The sequence below is a fragment of the Panicum virgatum genome, chromosome 8N (genome assembly GCF_016808335.1).
Source record: "Panicum virgatum strain AP13 chromosome 8N, P.virgatum_v5, whole genome shotgun sequence".
NCBI classification, from domain to species: domain Eukaryota; kingdom Viridiplantae; phylum Streptophyta; class Magnoliopsida; order Poales; family Poaceae; genus Panicum; species Panicum virgatum.
The window spans coordinates 13,158,127-13,174,923 of NC_053152.1; positions in this window are offsets into that span (position 1 = coordinate 13,158,127).

Sequence of the window (16,797 nt, forward strand, 5' to 3'; positions counted from 1 at the left end):
GGTTGGACGATCCGGCGACGTATTAGATGCTTTGCCTTTATCTTAATAGCGATTGATCCGGGAATCGGCTTTCGCTTGTTCTTAGGCCTCTTTTCTGGTCAAGGTTCGGTTATCTTTTACGCTCATTAGGCCTAACTACGTGTAGGATATTCCGATCTAGCAGTGAAGCTTTTACCGTCGCGGATTAGATTAGCAAGATTTAATTGAACCAATTTTTGCAGTTATTTGCTTTATCCATCACTATCTGGATATGCAGATCCAATCTGACACCGGGACTCGATCGGCTCTTTAAAGCCGATGCAAGAGTCGTCCCGGGGAGCCGACCACGGCTCGGACAAATGTTTACACGTGTCTGTGCTTACAGGCAAATCGTCAAAGGCACGTTCGCACCCTCCTGATCGGGTATAGATCAGGTGGCACGCCCTGCATCTTCGGAAGCGAAGGCGTGTGCCAGATTGTGGGCTGTTGACCGAGGGAACAGTGCCAGCCAGCGCCCCGGTGACCTCCCGGCTCTTCGTGTTGCCTGTCGCTACTCGCCGGTGGGTTTTGACCGACAACACATTCTGGCACGCCTGGTGGGACCCTCATCAGCAACAACGTCCACCGCCGGAATGATTGGACCTCAGAGCCAAGCGCCGATCACCAGCCCTGTCACGTATGAAGAGCTGACCCCCAAGCACAAGCAGAAATACGATGAGGTCAAAGCTTAGTTTGAAGCCGATCTCATCGGCTCTTTCGAGAGAACCCACAACCACGGCATCAGGTGGAAGGGGTTCTCACCCGAAGGCGCTCTCGACAACATTGACTTGTCCGTACCATCAGAGGAGCGCACCAGAGCCCTGCGCCAGGAGATGAACTACATAGTGGCTCACACGCTTCATCGGCACTCAGAAAGCCTAGTGAATGAGCTCGAGCGTGTGGCACATCGTGTCGTCCAAGAGGTGATCAAGAACCAGTACTCCCCATCGGGACCAATCCTGGGGAGTCACAGGGGAGAGGCCTCACTTCAGTCTAGGCCGCCAATATCGTATTCGCTTACAAATTCAGGTCCGCAGGCTTCGCCGATCTACGTCGTCTACAAGATCGGTGGTGATCCCGGGGAGGGCCAGTTCCTGAATGAGACACCTAAGGAGATCCCGCACGGCTACACGTGCGTGTACATACCTGACAGCATCAGTCCAATGCGCGCGGGACATCTGGTGGGTACAGGAGCTTCAGGGGCAGATGCGGAGAAACAGGCATGGCTAGCGAAGTACGCTACCGGGCTGAGTGCTGAGCCCTCAGCCCCAGGAGTTCTTAGTGTGGATCAGATCAGCGCAATATTAAGGGATCAGTTCGGCATTCTGCCCAAGAGAAAGGCGATCGGCTATTCTAAGCCGTACCCAAGCGAATACGACTTGATCCCGTTACCACCCAAGTATCGGCTCCCGGAGTTCACCAAGTTCAGCGGGTCAGAAGGGGCCAGCTCCATCGAGCATGTGAGCCGATACCTAACTCAGCTCGGGATGATTTCGGTATCGGATCCTCTGAGGGTCCGGTTCTTCTGTCAGTCTCTCACGGGCCCAGCCTTTGGATGGTACACATCATTGGCCCCAGATTCGATCCGCACTTGGAGGCAGCTGGAAGATCAGTTCCACACCCAGTATCACTCAGAGGCTGCTAAAGCCGGGATTGCCGACCTCGCCCAAGTCAAGCAGAAGCGAGGGGAAAGTGTGTCGGAGTACGTGCAGCGCTTCAGAGAGGTTAAGAATCGAAGCTACTCATCGCGCATCACAGAAAAGGAGGCAGTTGATTTGGCAGTTCTAGGGCTCGCTAAGCCGATCAAGGATCTGGCTTTTCAGTTGGAATTCACCTCTCTGGCGCACATGGTACAGAAGCTCACGACGTATGAACACTATCACCCTGAGCTGTACCAGGAAAAATTCAAGCGCCATGTGAATATGGCCCAAGCAGATGATTCTAGCGGAGAACAAGAAGTGGCTATGGCAGAGTGGACCCGGGGGGCAAACCCCGTCCCGTGCAAGTGGGTCAAACAGAAGGGGCTTGTGAAGGGCTTTGATTTTGACGTGGCCAAGACAGAGCAGATATTCGACTTACTGCTCAAGGAAAAGCAATTGAAGCTCCCAGAGAATCACAAGCTGCCAACGACGCAAGAGCTGCACGGGAGGCTGTACTGCAACTGGCACCACTCGTTCACCCATGCCACGAATGACTGCAAGGAGCTGCGTCGGCAGATCCAATCGGCTATCGAGCAAGGCCGATTAATTCTGGCCCAACACACGATGAAAGTGGACAGTCAACCATTCCCACAAGCTAACGTGGTAGAGCTGCCGGATTTTAGACCTGAGGGCCAGAACTTGGCGTTCCAGATTAACATGGCGGGACCTATGCGCCGCCGTGACGAGCAGAGGAAAGAGGGCACTTTTGGCAAACGGCCCCAGGATGAAGATAAGCCGGAGCAGCAACATGTTACTGAAGAACAAGTGCGTCACATCCGCAATCAACTCCCAGCTTCCAATCGGCTTCTGGAAAAATACCAGTATCAGTACAAGTTGTGCCGCCGATATGAATCGGAAGAGGAGGAGTATGAGCACCGCACAGGGAGGACGTTGGGGAGGCGCCAGGCTATATGCGACCACTGGCATTGCCCGTTCTTTAGGTACTGTTGGAATTCCGGCATGAGCCGATTGCCTACTATCGATGATTGCTTGGAGTGCAGGCCTCGGGGACGCCAGCCAGGCAAGACGTCGGTGTTCCAGCGCTTGGGGCCCAAAGCACGTCACGATGACCATATTGAGCGGTCATCCAGGGATGATCTTGAGCTAGAAGGGGGAGATAAGTATCATCATCCACGATGGTATCCTAACGGGCTCAGCCGCTCACAGAAGCGTAGAGTGCAGCGCTTACGCAATCTCGAGGAGGCAGAAGCAAGGTACCTCGACGTGCTGAGGAAAGTGCGTCCGGATCTCGTGGAGCAAGTCAGGCACCCGCGAAGGATGGAAAGGCGTCCTCCAAGGAGGGAGTGGCGCCCCAAGCAGCCAAGAGCTGATGAAAAGCCATCGGTTGATGTGAATATGGTGTTCGTGCTCCCGTCGGAGTTTCGAGCGCCCCAACCGGAGGAATTGGCCGTCGCGCAGCTGGATCTTGGCCCACAGCCGATCATCTTCGAGAAGCCCAAGGAGAAAAGCTACAAGCACCTGAAGGGATTATATCTCAAGGGCCTCATCGACGGCAAGCCTGTGAACAGGATATTGGTCGACACTGGCACCGTGGTCAATCTAATGTCGTACTCAGTACTGCGCCGATTGGGTCGTTCTGCTGCTAATCTTATCAAGACCAACATGATGCTCTATGATTTCAACGGCCAGCCGTCGGAGGCACAGGGCGTCCTCAATGTGGAGTTGACAGTTGGCCGCAAGACCGTCCCAACCTCGTTCTTCATTGTCAACAGTAAGAGTATGTACACAGTGCTGCTTGGGAGAGATTGGATTCACGCCAATTGTTCTGTTCCTTCCACGATGCACCAGTGTTTGGTCCAATGGGATGGCGATGAAGTGGAGGTGGTCCGTGCAGATGACTCCAGCGAGGTTTCGCTCATAGACATGAATGCCTGGGACGCGGAAGGGCAAGAGCCAATCTCAGGGATCGCGCTGGAAGACTGTGACCGGATCGAAGCGACAAAAAATGGATTGAGGCTGGTCTTATCCACTGGCCTCACAGAATAAATACATCCTGGCACGCTACGGAGCCTAGCAGGTTTAGAGAGGCCAGTCCCAGCGACCGGCCCCAAAAAATAGACAATTCTTGCTTAGAGTCGAAACTGTTACATTGTGGATAGACTTTAGCTTGCTCTGGAAATTGGTCAGTTAATGAGCATTCATCTTCGAGGGGTAATATAGAGACGGCCAGCCTGTGCGGTCGGCCGAAAATTTTCTTTTGTCATCTCCCCGTGTTTGCTGTCGACGTGGCAGATGATGACGAGGCACCTACGTCCACAGTCGATTTTACAGGCGACGGCAAGTTAGGGTACGGGTTTACATCAGCTGACGATTTGGAGGAAGTTGATATCGGTCCCAGGGATAAGCCGCGACCAACATTTATCAGCAAGAAGCTAGACCCGAGCCTGCGTGAGCCGATGATAGCACTATTGAGGGAATACCAGGATTGTTTCGCGTGGGATTATACTGAAATGCTTGGTCTGGATAGAAGCATCGCCGAACATCGGCTCCCGCTTAAGAAAGGATTTCGGCCGTTTCAACAACGAGCAAGGAAGATGAAGGCTGAAGTCCTGGAGGAGGTCAAGAAAGAGGTGCAAAAGATGTTGGACGCAGGGTTCATCAGGCCATGTAGGTATGCAGAATGGATCTCTAGTGTGGTCTGTGTACAGAAGAAGGATGGCCGATGGAGAGTCTGCGTGGATTTCAGAGACCTCAACAGAGCGACGCCAAAGGACGAATATCCGATGCCCGTGGCAGAAACATTGATCAACGCCGCTGCCGGTCACAAAATGCTGAGCTTTATGGATGGTAATGCCGGCTACAACCAGATCTTCATGGCCCTAGAGGATATAAGCAAGACCGCATCCAGAGTACCAAGCGCGGTCGGCTTGTTCGAGTACTTGGTTATGACCTTTGGATTGAAAAATGACGGCGCAACGTATCAACACGCCATGAATTACATTTTTCATGATCTCATCGGCAAGCTGGTAGAAATCTACATTGATGATGCCGTGGTCAAGTCCACATCGGCTGGGGGGCATCTGGAAGATTTGCGTAAGGTTTTGGAGCGGACTCGGAAGTTTGGGCTCAAAATGAACCCGAAGAAATGTGCCTTTGGCGTATCGGCCGGTCAGTTCTTAGGATTCCTGGTACATGAGCGAGGAATCGAGATCGGCTTGAAGAGTCAAGAAGCGGTAAAGACAATGAAGCTGCCTACTACGAAGAAGGAGTTACAGAAGCTCATCGGCAAAATCAACTTTGTCAGACGATTTATCTCAAATCTGTCTGGGCGTATCGAGCCGTTCATGGGTCTGGTGAAGATCAAGTTCGAGGATGAGTTTCACTGAGGGGCAGAACAGCAGCAGGCTCTTGATGAAATCAAGGAATATTTGTCGAAGCCTCCAGTATTAGTTCCGCCTCAACAGGACAGGCCTTTCTACGTGTACCTGTCCGTGGGTGACACTTCCATCGCCTCGGTTCTGATTCAGAAACATGACGATCAGGAGAGGGTTGTCTTCTACCTCAGCAGGCGCATGTTGGACGCCAAGACCAGGTATCCTGAGATTGAAAAGCTTTGCCTTTGTTTATTCTTTACTTGTACAAAGCTTCGACATATTTTGCTCTCGGCCGAAATGATCGTCATATGTAAATCGGATGTCATCAAGCATATGCTGTCGGCTCCTATTCTAAAAGGCCGACTAGGAAAATGGATGTTTGCATTGTCAGAATTCGATATCCGATATCAATCTGCAAAGGCAGTCAAGGGACAGGCACTGGCGGATCTCATTGCAAACAGGGTCAACACTGATGTGTCTGCACTTTTTGTACATGCCTGGGCCATGTTTTTCGACGGATCGGCTTGTGATGATGGGTGCGGCGTAGGAATTCTTTTGGTATCGCCTCGTGGGGCGACATATTCTTTTTCCATCAGGATGGCTACTCCATGCACCAATAATTTAATAGAGTATGAGGCCGTTCGCAAGGGGTTGGAATTACTCCTGGAAGCTGGTGCAGAAGCAGTGGAAATATTTGGGGATTCGAAACTGGTGATTTCTCAGCTCATGGAAGAATATAAATGTGAGAGCGAGGCTCTTTTTCCGATATGGATGCAGTGCCGTGAGTTGATGTCATGATTCAGGTACATTAATTTCCACTGGATACGAAGGACTTTGAACATTGAAGCCAATGACTTGGCACAAATGGCTTCCGGATACAAGGAAACAGCCAATGGGGTCGATGTAGAGGTTCAGTTTCTAGAACCTGGAGACTGGAGAGCCGATATCTTCAATTATTTGAAGGATTCGGCTCAGGGGGCACCCAGAAGGATAAGACTCAAAGCTATGAAGTATGTTCTGATAGGGGACGACATGTTCTACAGGACTTTGGAAGGACTGCTGCTTAAATGTTTGGGGCCTTCGGAGTTGAATCGGCTCTTGCATGAGGTTCATGAAGGAGCTTGCGGTACTCATCAATCGGCTCATAAGATGAAATGGCTGATTAGATGATCGGGATATTACTGGCCTACCATGCTTGAGGATTGCTTTAAATATTACAAGGGATGTCAGGCATGTCAGAGATTCGGCAAGATTCAGATGGTGCCAGCATCAGTAATGAATCCTATCATTAAGCCATGGCCGTTCAGGGGTTCGGCCATGGATATGATTGGCCAGATTAACCCGCCATCTAGCAAAGGTCATCAATGGGTGTTAGCTGTCACAGATTATTTCACAAAATGGGTGGAGGCGGTACCCATGAGGTCGGTGGCATCGAAAGATGTGATCAGTTTAGTTAAAGTGCACATCATTCATAGGTTTGGGATTCCTTAGACTATTACGACCGATGGAGGATCGGTCTTTATATCGGAGGAATTTAGAAAGTTTGCCGATGACACGGGGTTCAAGCTGATCAGATCATCCCCATATTATACCCAGGCTAATGGACAGGCTGAAGCATCCAACTAGAGCCTTATCAAGCTGATCAAAAGGAAGATCGATGAATATCCTAAGCGCTGGCATGAGGTGTTGTCAGAGGCTTTGTGGGCATATCATATTTCATGTCACGGATCAATCAAGACGTCACCATACCATCTGGTCTACGGTCAAGACGCTGTGTTGCCATGGGAGATCACGGCCGGATTAAGGCATGTTGAGTTTCAGAATGATCTATCGGCTGAAGAGTATGCAGCCTTGATGAGCGATAATATGGAGGATCTTACAGAGCTAAGACTTTGGTCACTTGAGAAGATCAAGGAAAACAAGGCTAAAGTTGCTCGTGCATACAACAAAAAGATCAAGCCAAAAGAATTCCAGGTTGGAGACCTAGTTTGGGAGGCAGTGCTACCATTGGGAACTAAAGACAGGAAGTATGGTAAGTGGTCTCCTACTTGGCATGGACCGTACAAGGTTGATCAGGTCCTGCCTGGAAATGCGTACATGCTTGAAGAATTAGATGGTGTCAAGTTTCCTGTAGCCGTCAATGGCCAACACCTCAAGAATATTTTCCGAGCATGTGGGAAGGCAACTAACAAGAGCCGATGAGATCCATCTGGCTGCATTATAAAAGCCCAACACGTTAAGTTGGCTAGTAAAAAAAATGAGATAGGCCAACACGTTGAGTTGGCCAGTAAAAAAAAAGCAAAAGTGAGAGAGGCCAACACGTTGAGTTGGCCAGCAAGTAAAAATTATATGAGAAGCAAGGCAGCCGATGTGTAACCATCGACTTAAGATGTTTTTAATAGATACGAGTTTCAGTTTAACAGGCAAGATTAAATGTTTTCTGAATTATTCTCCTAGTTCAGGAATCCTTCTATGGCATGGATGGCTTCTGCGCGTATGGCGTCGGCACTTGCTATGACTGCTTCGTCGTCTTTGTCATCGCCTTTTACTATCTGTTGACTCAAGGTGTTGATTTCTGCAAACTCTGCCCGTATTTGCTCGGTTATTTCTTGAGCTTTTTGCTTGGAGTTTGCAATCGAGGCTTTCTCCTCTTGGATCAGTCTCTGTGTGGTGCGGACTTTTTCTTCGAGTTCTGCCAGTTCTTTCTCCAGGAGGCTGAGTCGCCTTGTACTCGCTGAGATATCGGCTTTGGCATCTAGAGTTGCCTTCTTCTGGTTTAGCATCTTGCACTTTTCAGCGATGTCGGCTTTCAGAGGATTTTGAGAGTGCCTTAGTTCTATCCTCTGTTGCGCTGTTTTCACCTCTGCTCGAAAGAAGGGAAGATGGCCGGCTGGCCAGAGCTTGACCCGAAGTGACTCTGGGAGTTGGGATTCTATCTGCTTGAGGACTTTCTGTATTTCGCTGGAGTCATCGACCAGGGTACTGATTGGAGCAGATAGCAGATTTTTGATGTGTTGAAGCTGATCCGCGAGGTCAATCGGCTGCTGTGGTGGTGGTACCTTCGCTCCAGGGGCGATCAGACCCATTGATGCCGGGTCAAAGGAGAGCAAATCTGAAATATTGAAGCCCTGTGGAGATATCAGAGTTAGTTTTGGGAGCAAGGTATGTCAATAGAGTTATCAGCTAATTTAGAATCGGCTCATGCGGTGTTACATGTTGTGCGGAAGAAGCAATGGTCGGTCCGAGTGTGATCGGCTCAGTTAGGGCAACAACAGCGACATCGGCTGTTGCAGTTTCTTCACTGCAAATTTCTGCTGGGATGATGGGTGGTACTCGCTGTTCTTGGACTTTAGTTGTTCCAGTATCGACTTCATGAGTGGCGGTTCTCTGTTGTGATGGGCTTCCAGTGCTAAGGATGTCTTCAGCTGTGTCCTGGAGGAAAAATTACAATCAACCAGAGTACATGTGCATAAGAAAGGAATTTTTTAGAAAAGTTTCGGAGAGTGAATTACCTAGTTGGTATTGGATTCTGATCGATCTGAGGGAGGCTGTGCTGTCTTCTTGATGATTCGTCGTGTGAAGATTTTCCTTTTCTTAGTTGGGACTCGGGGGGCAGCACTTTCAGAGATTTGTCTCCGCTTAGAGGCCGACTGGGGTGAGTCTGGTTGAATAGTCATTATCACTTTCTTCATTTGCGTGATCCCTTGCAAAAAAAACATCAAGGGCGATTGGGAGAAAGTGGAATGGCTCCCCATTACTGGTCATGGGTTTTGGACCACCTTGTTGCTGTAAACTAGGTGAGCAAGGTTAGCCAAGTAAAGCAATAGAAGGCTTAGAAAGAATAGGTGCATGGATCCAGTACCTCTGCTTCGGGGATTGTATATTCAGGATCAATTTGTTGCAGTAGAGGGCCTAAAGCTCTTCTGAATACATGAGTTTTCCACATTCCCCACCATGTCTTAAAGCCGGTTGACGAGGGAGTAAAGGATAGATCGGCTGGTATTGGAATGTGGAGATTGTCAAACATGCTGTAGCATCTTGAACTGGTAAGACCGTCAGGTAGATCGGCTCTACCCTCCACCAAGTGGTGAATATGGAAGTGGGGAGGGACTTGTCCTAGGCCGAATTGCCGAGCTGCTATGACTGGTTGATAGGTTTCATAACCTGATTTGATGATTCTGTTGGAAGTGCTTATGCCGACAGGAAGGAAGCCAGGTTGGATTATTAGAGAATATAGATGCCGAGTGCTGTTGTCATCGGTAAAGCTATCCAGCCTGAAGATAGATGGGTTCTCAAAGTCTTCAGATTCAGTGAATGAAAAGTAGAGGGGATTCTCTAGGCCTTTGTAGAAAATTCTAAACCATTTTGCTGCATCTGTTGAGTTCAGTTTACTACCAGGGAGGCTAAATAGGGCTTGGCCATAGCTGGTGCATCTAATTGGCTTGCCATTCTCGTCAGGGAAGGAGTTCTTGGCTAGGCTTTGAAAGTTTGGAATCTGGTGCTGGAAGTAGAGTTGTGCCCATAACTTAATGAACCACCAAGGGCCTCCAGTTCTGAGTTTCCTTTGGCTGAGCAAGCTAGTTGTCATCAAATGGAGACATCTATATGTTTCTCTGAGGAAAAGCTTGCCTAGGCTGGTGCGGTTGCCATGGGCCAGATGGTAAGCCAAAGGAAGATAATTCTTGGTTGGGGCTAAGGAAGGACCACAGAAGATGAAATGTTCTAACCAAAGATTTAGAAAGGTTGTGTGTTCCTTTTTATCTACTAGACCTTTCGTTTTCATGTGCTGGTTCATGTAAGTGCTCCAGTTTGTGCAGTCTGTTTTAGATGAAAGTTTAAAGGGGACTTCTACCATTCTGTGAGTTGCAGGATCAGGGGACCTAATGTCTAGGCCAGTAATCATGGTAACATCTAGCAGAGTAGGGGTCATGGGTCCATGACCAAAGAGGAAACAGTTCAGAGCGTCAGACCAGAAATAGCCGATGGTCTTCAGAAGGTTTTCATCTTTATCTAGGGGGGATAATGATAGGCTGAGTGCATCAGCTATGTTCAGTTCTTGCCACAAGGGCATATAGGTTTTTGCTACTCTGCTATACCATGTAATCTAGCTTTCAGGTGGATTAGGCCAGGCTCTTAAGCAGTCGGCCCAGGAATTTAAATTGATGTCTTGACTCATGAAAGGGATTCTATTTGCTTCACAGGAGATCAGATCCGTGGGAATTTCATAAGCTCGTGGACCAAGACAAAAGGAGTTGAGATTTGAAGGATGCGGCAAAAGGATGTCTGAAGCCTGGAGTTTCAAAAATTCAGAAATTTGTATATGGTGTCATATTTCAGAGCTTAATTTATTCGGAGGATTGATGAGCTGAAAAAGTTGAAGGGATGGGCTGAATATTACCTTCAGGCCGAAGATTGCCGTATCGATGTTTGGAGATCTCGCTGTTTGAGCTTCAGAGTTCGCCATGGTTCAGATCTACTAATTTAGGGTTTGGTTGTTTTGCGGGCTCTGGTTCAAGTTTTGGATGCTGTGAGTTTTCGTTCAAACTTATGAGGTGGGATTCTCGAATTGCGCTTGGATTTGGAATATCTATTTCGAGTTGGGTTCAAAGTGGAGGTGATGTTCTGTTCTTATACTGGTTGCTTCCAATTTTGAATTCCGTCGGCTCTTGGTTATTGGTAAAGCTCGATGCGGTGCCATCGGCTTTTGGAGGGTTGTCTGAGCAAGAAACTACGAGATGAGGGATTTTTATTCATTAAAGGTAAAGTCTTTACAAGGGAAAAAGCCGATTTGACAAAGGAACGAATCCTTCGGCTCAATCTATGCTACAGTACTACTCCTACAGTACTTCCTACCACCCGTAGGTGCCTAATGCCTACGGCGCTTGGGGCTTCGCGCCGGCACGTCTCCGCCGCTGCTGTCGTCGCCGTCGTTGTCGCAGCCGCTACTCTCGTCGGCGCTGCTGCCGTTGCTGGCTTCGTCGTCGCCGCTCCAGCCACCGCCGCTGCCATCATTGTTTTCCTTGCTTTCCTCCTCGGAGGAGCCAAGGAACCGGAAGGCCCTTTTGGCCATCGGGTCCTCCTCAACAGAGGAGGAGTCGATTTCTTCTTCCAAGGAGGAGTCGGCTCCGTCCCAGGAGAAGCAATCGTCGCTGTTCTCCTCCGGCTCTTCCTGGAACAGGAGCCGGAGGTCTTCGTCGTCGGTCTTGGGTTCGTCGTCCTCGGAGACGACTTCGAAGTCGAACTCCTCTGCGTCCCAATGCAGAGGAGCGAGTGCCTCGTGCGCCGCCATCGGATCATACTCCGGTGTCAGTTCTCGGCTCTCGAAGATGAGGTCGAGGGAAGAGGCAGAGGAACTCGAGGAAGAGGGGGAGAGAGGAGAGCCGATTGAGTTGGAGCCAGAGAAGGAGGAGAGCGCCATGGCTACAGGAAGTTGGGGATTTTTGCGCTGTTGGCTGAGGGAGGAAGATGAATTTGTGGCGAAAGGAGTCGGTTCAGGGTGAGATTAAATAAATAAAAAATAGAAGATGAATCGGCACTTTCACATTTCACGAGGAGCCAGTTGCAGAGACATTGCGTCTTCCATGGTGGTTATAGTGCGTTTTAATGAGCATCAACGGGAAGATGAAGCGACGAAGTGGTTTTGGAATTATCATTGCCAAAACCAGGGGGCATGTGTTATCGCCATAAATTAACAGGTTAATTAATGGGCCGCGAGTGAGTTGGGCTTAATGAAGAAATTAAAGGAGGCTTACGAATCGGCTCCTGCGTGAGCGTTTGGGCCATGTGGGCCATGTATCTTTAGATTTAGTTCAATTTGAGTTAGAGATAGAGTCCGATATGGACACATTAGTTTAGATTGTTGTCCAAGTCTCCGGACTATAAATATGTACTCTATGACATTTGACAAAAGAGAACGTCATCACGTTTTGCAAACAACAATTCTCGGCGCACCGCAACCCCTAATTCTAGGGTTTCGTCCAAGTAAGCGCCATGCTGCCCTGATCGAGTCTTGTGATCAGGGCAGCGTTGTTCTTGCTTTTACCTTGGTATTACTCGTACTGAAGCATTTTTTATGGCAAGTAGTGCTAGTTATCCTGATTTTTGTAGAATGAATTTTAGTAGATTCATCGTGCTTTTGTTGCTTATCATCTACGAACATCATGTCATCTCTGCGCGATCATGTTTTAATCTTATACTAATTCTCGTTGCATGGAATTAGTCGCGTAGAGATGACACTCTGCTCCTTTTTCATCTAGTAGATCTAATCTGTTATGGTTAGTTCTTATACTTAAGAATTGGCGTAATATCTGCTAGTTTAGGCCTTGCAAACGGGTTGGACGATCCGACGACGTATTAGATGCTTTGCCTTGATCTTAATAGGGATTAATCCGGGAATCGGCTTTCGCTTGTTCTTAGGCCTCTTTTCTGGTAAAGGTTCGGTTATCTTTTACGCTCGTTAGGCCTAACTACGTGTAGGATATTCCGATCTAGCAGTGAAGCTTTTACCGTCGTGGATTAGATTAGCTAGATTTAATTGAAGCAGTTTTTGCAGTTATTTGCTTTATCCATCACCTTCTGGATATGCAGATCCAATCTGACACCGGGACTCGATCGGCTCTTTAAAGCCGATGCAAGAGTCGTCCCGGGGAGCCGACCACGGCTCGGACTAATCTTTACACATGTCTGTGCTTGTAGGCAAATCGTCAAAGGCACATTCGCACCCTCCTGATCGGGTATAGATCATGTGGCACGCCCTGCATCTTCAGAAGCAAAGGCGTGTGCCAGATTGCGGGCCGTTGACCGAGGGAGCAGTGCCAGCCAGCGCCCCGGCGACCTCCCGGCTCTTCGTGTTGCCTGTCGCTACTCGCCGGTGGGTTTTGACCGACAACACGAACTCATTGAAAGGGAAGGATATAACCATATACTAGTAGTGTTATATGCGTTCACCGCGGCAGCTCGTGGAGCTCATGTTGTTGACATGAAATAAATAGAAAACGCAGCAGCAGTTTGAGAGACATGCCAAAAAATTGTTTTGTGTTGTGTTGGTGTAGGATACCCTTCGGGGCGAAGGGATCACAACAGCCCGGTTCGACGAGGGCGAAGCCTCAAGAGAGAAGTGACAACCACAGTAGTGGCATGAAAATCAATGCAACAGCGTAATTGCTTTGTATTCAATCTGTCATGTACAGTTACATGGGGGGGGGGTATTTATAGCCCAATGGTTCAACTACCCCCAGCTAAAATCCCTTAACTACCCCCTACTGCCAGCATCTGGGAATATTCCAGGGGTAATCTCGTAATATTACAACAATCGACACAAAAGTAGTGGAATTATAGCTAGACATGACACTCCGTACAAGTTTCTGACAATGGGCCTGCCCCTCTTCGCGCCCCTCCGCGATCAAGGTCTTCGCTGCCTACTCGAAGGGGCTACCAGAGCCCCTTCGCCCTTCGTCTCTTCGCCATGTCGTGCAGCCTCTTCGCTTCCCTTCAGACGCCAATTGCCCGCGCTCTCCTCCCTTCGCTCCGGGGCCCTCGGGCGCATCCTCTTCACCTCCGCAGTTGCCTTTGCAGTTTCGCTCCGCTTCCTTGCTCGCAGTTGACCGCCTTCGGCGACAGGCGAAGGTGGCGTCCCCAACAGTAGCCCCTCGAGGCCACGGCTGTTCCTTGGAGCGGCAGTGGCTTCGACTGATGCGCCCTCTAAGCGCCACCCCTCGAATGTTCGGTTGTGAGCTTTTGGGGTTCCTGCAATTTGAGAAGAATACCGAGGACCTTTTTGTGAGTTTTTTTTGAAGCCAATGCGACGCCGTTTTGCGCAAAAACGAAAATGCCCTCAATCTGACCGTTGGTGGTGTGCCTTCCGCTGTTTTTCGACCGTTGGGGGTGAGGGCAATCCTGTAACTTCGCACGCCCTAGCCCGTCCGCCGACGCCCACCCCCCCGGCTATAAAAGGTGGTGGGGGGGTTGAGAGCGAGCCCCAACTCTTGCGCGAGCTATATTTGCATTCGCCCTTTGCTCTTTGCTCTCAATTCTGCATTTTCCTTCGGTTCCCAGCCTTTGCTATTTTTTCGCGATGGCTTCGCTCGGAGAGATGGCGCCTCGCTCGACTGAGAAGCCGCCTCCCACTCGAGCCCTGGGTTACAGCCATGTGACTAACAAAGTCCTCGAAGGGATGATTCTTCGTGGTGTGGTTGACCGTGGCCAGGTGTGGGCTCCGCCTCCTGACCAGGGCTCAGCGCGCCCCTAGCCGGATGAAGTGGTTGTGTTTCGCGACTTCTTCACCGCGGATCTTTGCTTCCCGTTGGATCCGGTGGTCGTGGACATCTTCCGACTATTCACAGTCTACCTCCACCAGATGACGCCCACCTCCTTCGTAAGGCTTAACCTGTTCATGTGGCTTGCGAAGACGGGCAAGGTCGAGCCTACTACAGAAGCATTTGTGCACGTCTTCCGCATCCATTACCAGCCGGAGACCATCATCGTGCATAAAAAGGACAGCAGCAGCAGCGACACAGAGCCCTAGTACGGCAGCTATACCTTCGCCTTTAGGCAAACAGCCCCGAGCCCCATTCAGGCATACCGGAACAAGTGGCCCGTGGAATGGACCAACTTTTGGTTCTATCACAAAATACGCCTAGACCCGGAGACGAACTCCAGCCCCCTGTGGGTTGAGAAGATTCCTTTTCTTCTGAAGACACCGGTGATTGCTCTGCCGGACACCGCGGAGGCCAATGCTTTTGTAGCGTTGTTGCGGGTGGTGGTGAAGAGCTTCAGCACCCGAGATCTCTTCGAAGAGTTCTCGGCGTGCTAGTGCTTCACCGTCCGTGAGGGCTGGGCGATCAGCTCCTGGGCGGCCGAAGAGAAGTGGATCGAAGGCATTCCGATGCCTGACTTTACGGAGTGCTTTGGCCTCCGCCGTGACGGTGTGTTTTTTTAACCTGTTGTCTTCGACTTTGCTTTCAGATGTTGATCCGAAGGCCATTGAGGCTGCCGGTGATGAAGCCGTTAGCCCTGTGGGCAATATCGAATTCAAGCAGCTGATGGAGAAGCTCGATGGCACTAGGAGGAATCGGGTTTTTAGCTTCTTCGGAATTAATCCTCCACGCCGCGAAGCCGAAGCGTTGCTGGCAGAGGCTGAAGAAAAGAAGCAGCAAAAAGCAGCTGGTGGCGCGGGCGCCACTACCGCCCTCGAAAAGAAGAAACGGCGAGGAAAAGCCGCCGGCGCGAGTGCGCCGAAGCGTCCGAAGCTTCTGGACTCGATCTTTGGCTCGGAGACGCTGCAGTCGAAAGGCAACTTCGAAGACGACATGGGGGAAGAGGAGCATCGCGAAGAGCCTCCTCCTCATCAATCTCCGACTGCCCCCGCTCCGATTGCGGTGGCTCCCATCGCCGTGAGACGCGCGCCCGCGCTGGAGTATAGCGCAATGGCTGAAGAGAGTGACGAGGACGAGGGGCACAATGCCTCCTCTATCCAAGCTGAGTCACGACCGGCCGCGATGACTTCTGAGGCATCCCCTATAGGCGCGGCAGCTGAGGCCAATGTCCGGGAAGATACCGAGTCGTCTTCGGCGTCCGGCAACGACGGCGAAGGCAAACCTTCGGGTGACGCTCCAGAGAAGGCTGCAGTCTCCACCTCGAGCGCGAGCTCAGGCGCTTCAGGCGATAGCAGCGGCTACCTCATTGGCAAGGCGGATCCCCGCGAGGTGGCTGAGTCCCTTGGCGCCTCGGGTGCTAAACTCATTGGGGGCCAAGTCGTCGGCAGCCTCCGCTTTGAGAGCCGCGACCGAGAACGCGAGTTTCTGGTGGAGGCCGGAGGGTCCTTCTGCTTTCAACTGATGGAGAAGAGACTGATGAACGCCGGGGCAACCAATGCCTTGCAGTGTGTGGAGGATCTTGCTTTGAAGTCCTTTGTGGCAGTTGGAGGTCGAGGTTGGGGCCTCATTGCGCGTTGAGGAGCTTGAAGAGATGGTCTCCTCCTTACAAAAAGAAAAGAAAGATCTCGAAGCATCACTGGCTTCTGTGCGTATTAGGGCGGAGACATCTATAAAGCAGCTTGATGAGGTGCGCGAACGGGCTTCCGCTGCCGAGGACGCTGCCAAGACCGCCGAGGAGGGCCGTAAGATGGCCGAAGAGCTGGTTAAGGCCTTCGGGCAAGCTGTTGCCAATAAAATCGTTCCCCTTCAGAGCGAGGTGCACAGTCCTCTGGAGCGCTTCGGCATTGATGCCCCGGCACTGGCTGGCGAAGACGCAAACTCTGTGGAGCTCATCGAGCTCTTTTGTTGGCTATGATGCTGCATGGCCATGATTGATTGTGGCAACCAGTTCTTTGGGGAGCTGAATGCCGGTGTCGTGGCGCGCTCGCTCATAGCAGCGGTCTGCTCTTTACTTGAAGCTCCGGCGGGTGGCGAAGCCGCTGTGTCCAAGACAAAACTTCGCACCCTTCGCGACCCCACCGTGCAGTGGCCAACCATAGATGAGGTGAAGCCAAAGACACTGGTAGCTCTTCCCCGCAACATAGCCAAGAATTTCGTGGCGACATTTTTTCAGGAGAGGGGACGAGAGCTGGTTGCGCACGCAGGCGAACGTATGAAGGCTCAGGTAGGTCCGCTGTTTGTTCGTTGCTGCCTTCGGCTCTTCCCACTTGGTGCTGACATCCGTTGTGTTTAGCTACAAGAGAAGGCTACAAGGTGGGCCGACGTAGTGCTTAACCTCAAGCGAAGTTTCCCAACCTACAATGGTGGAGA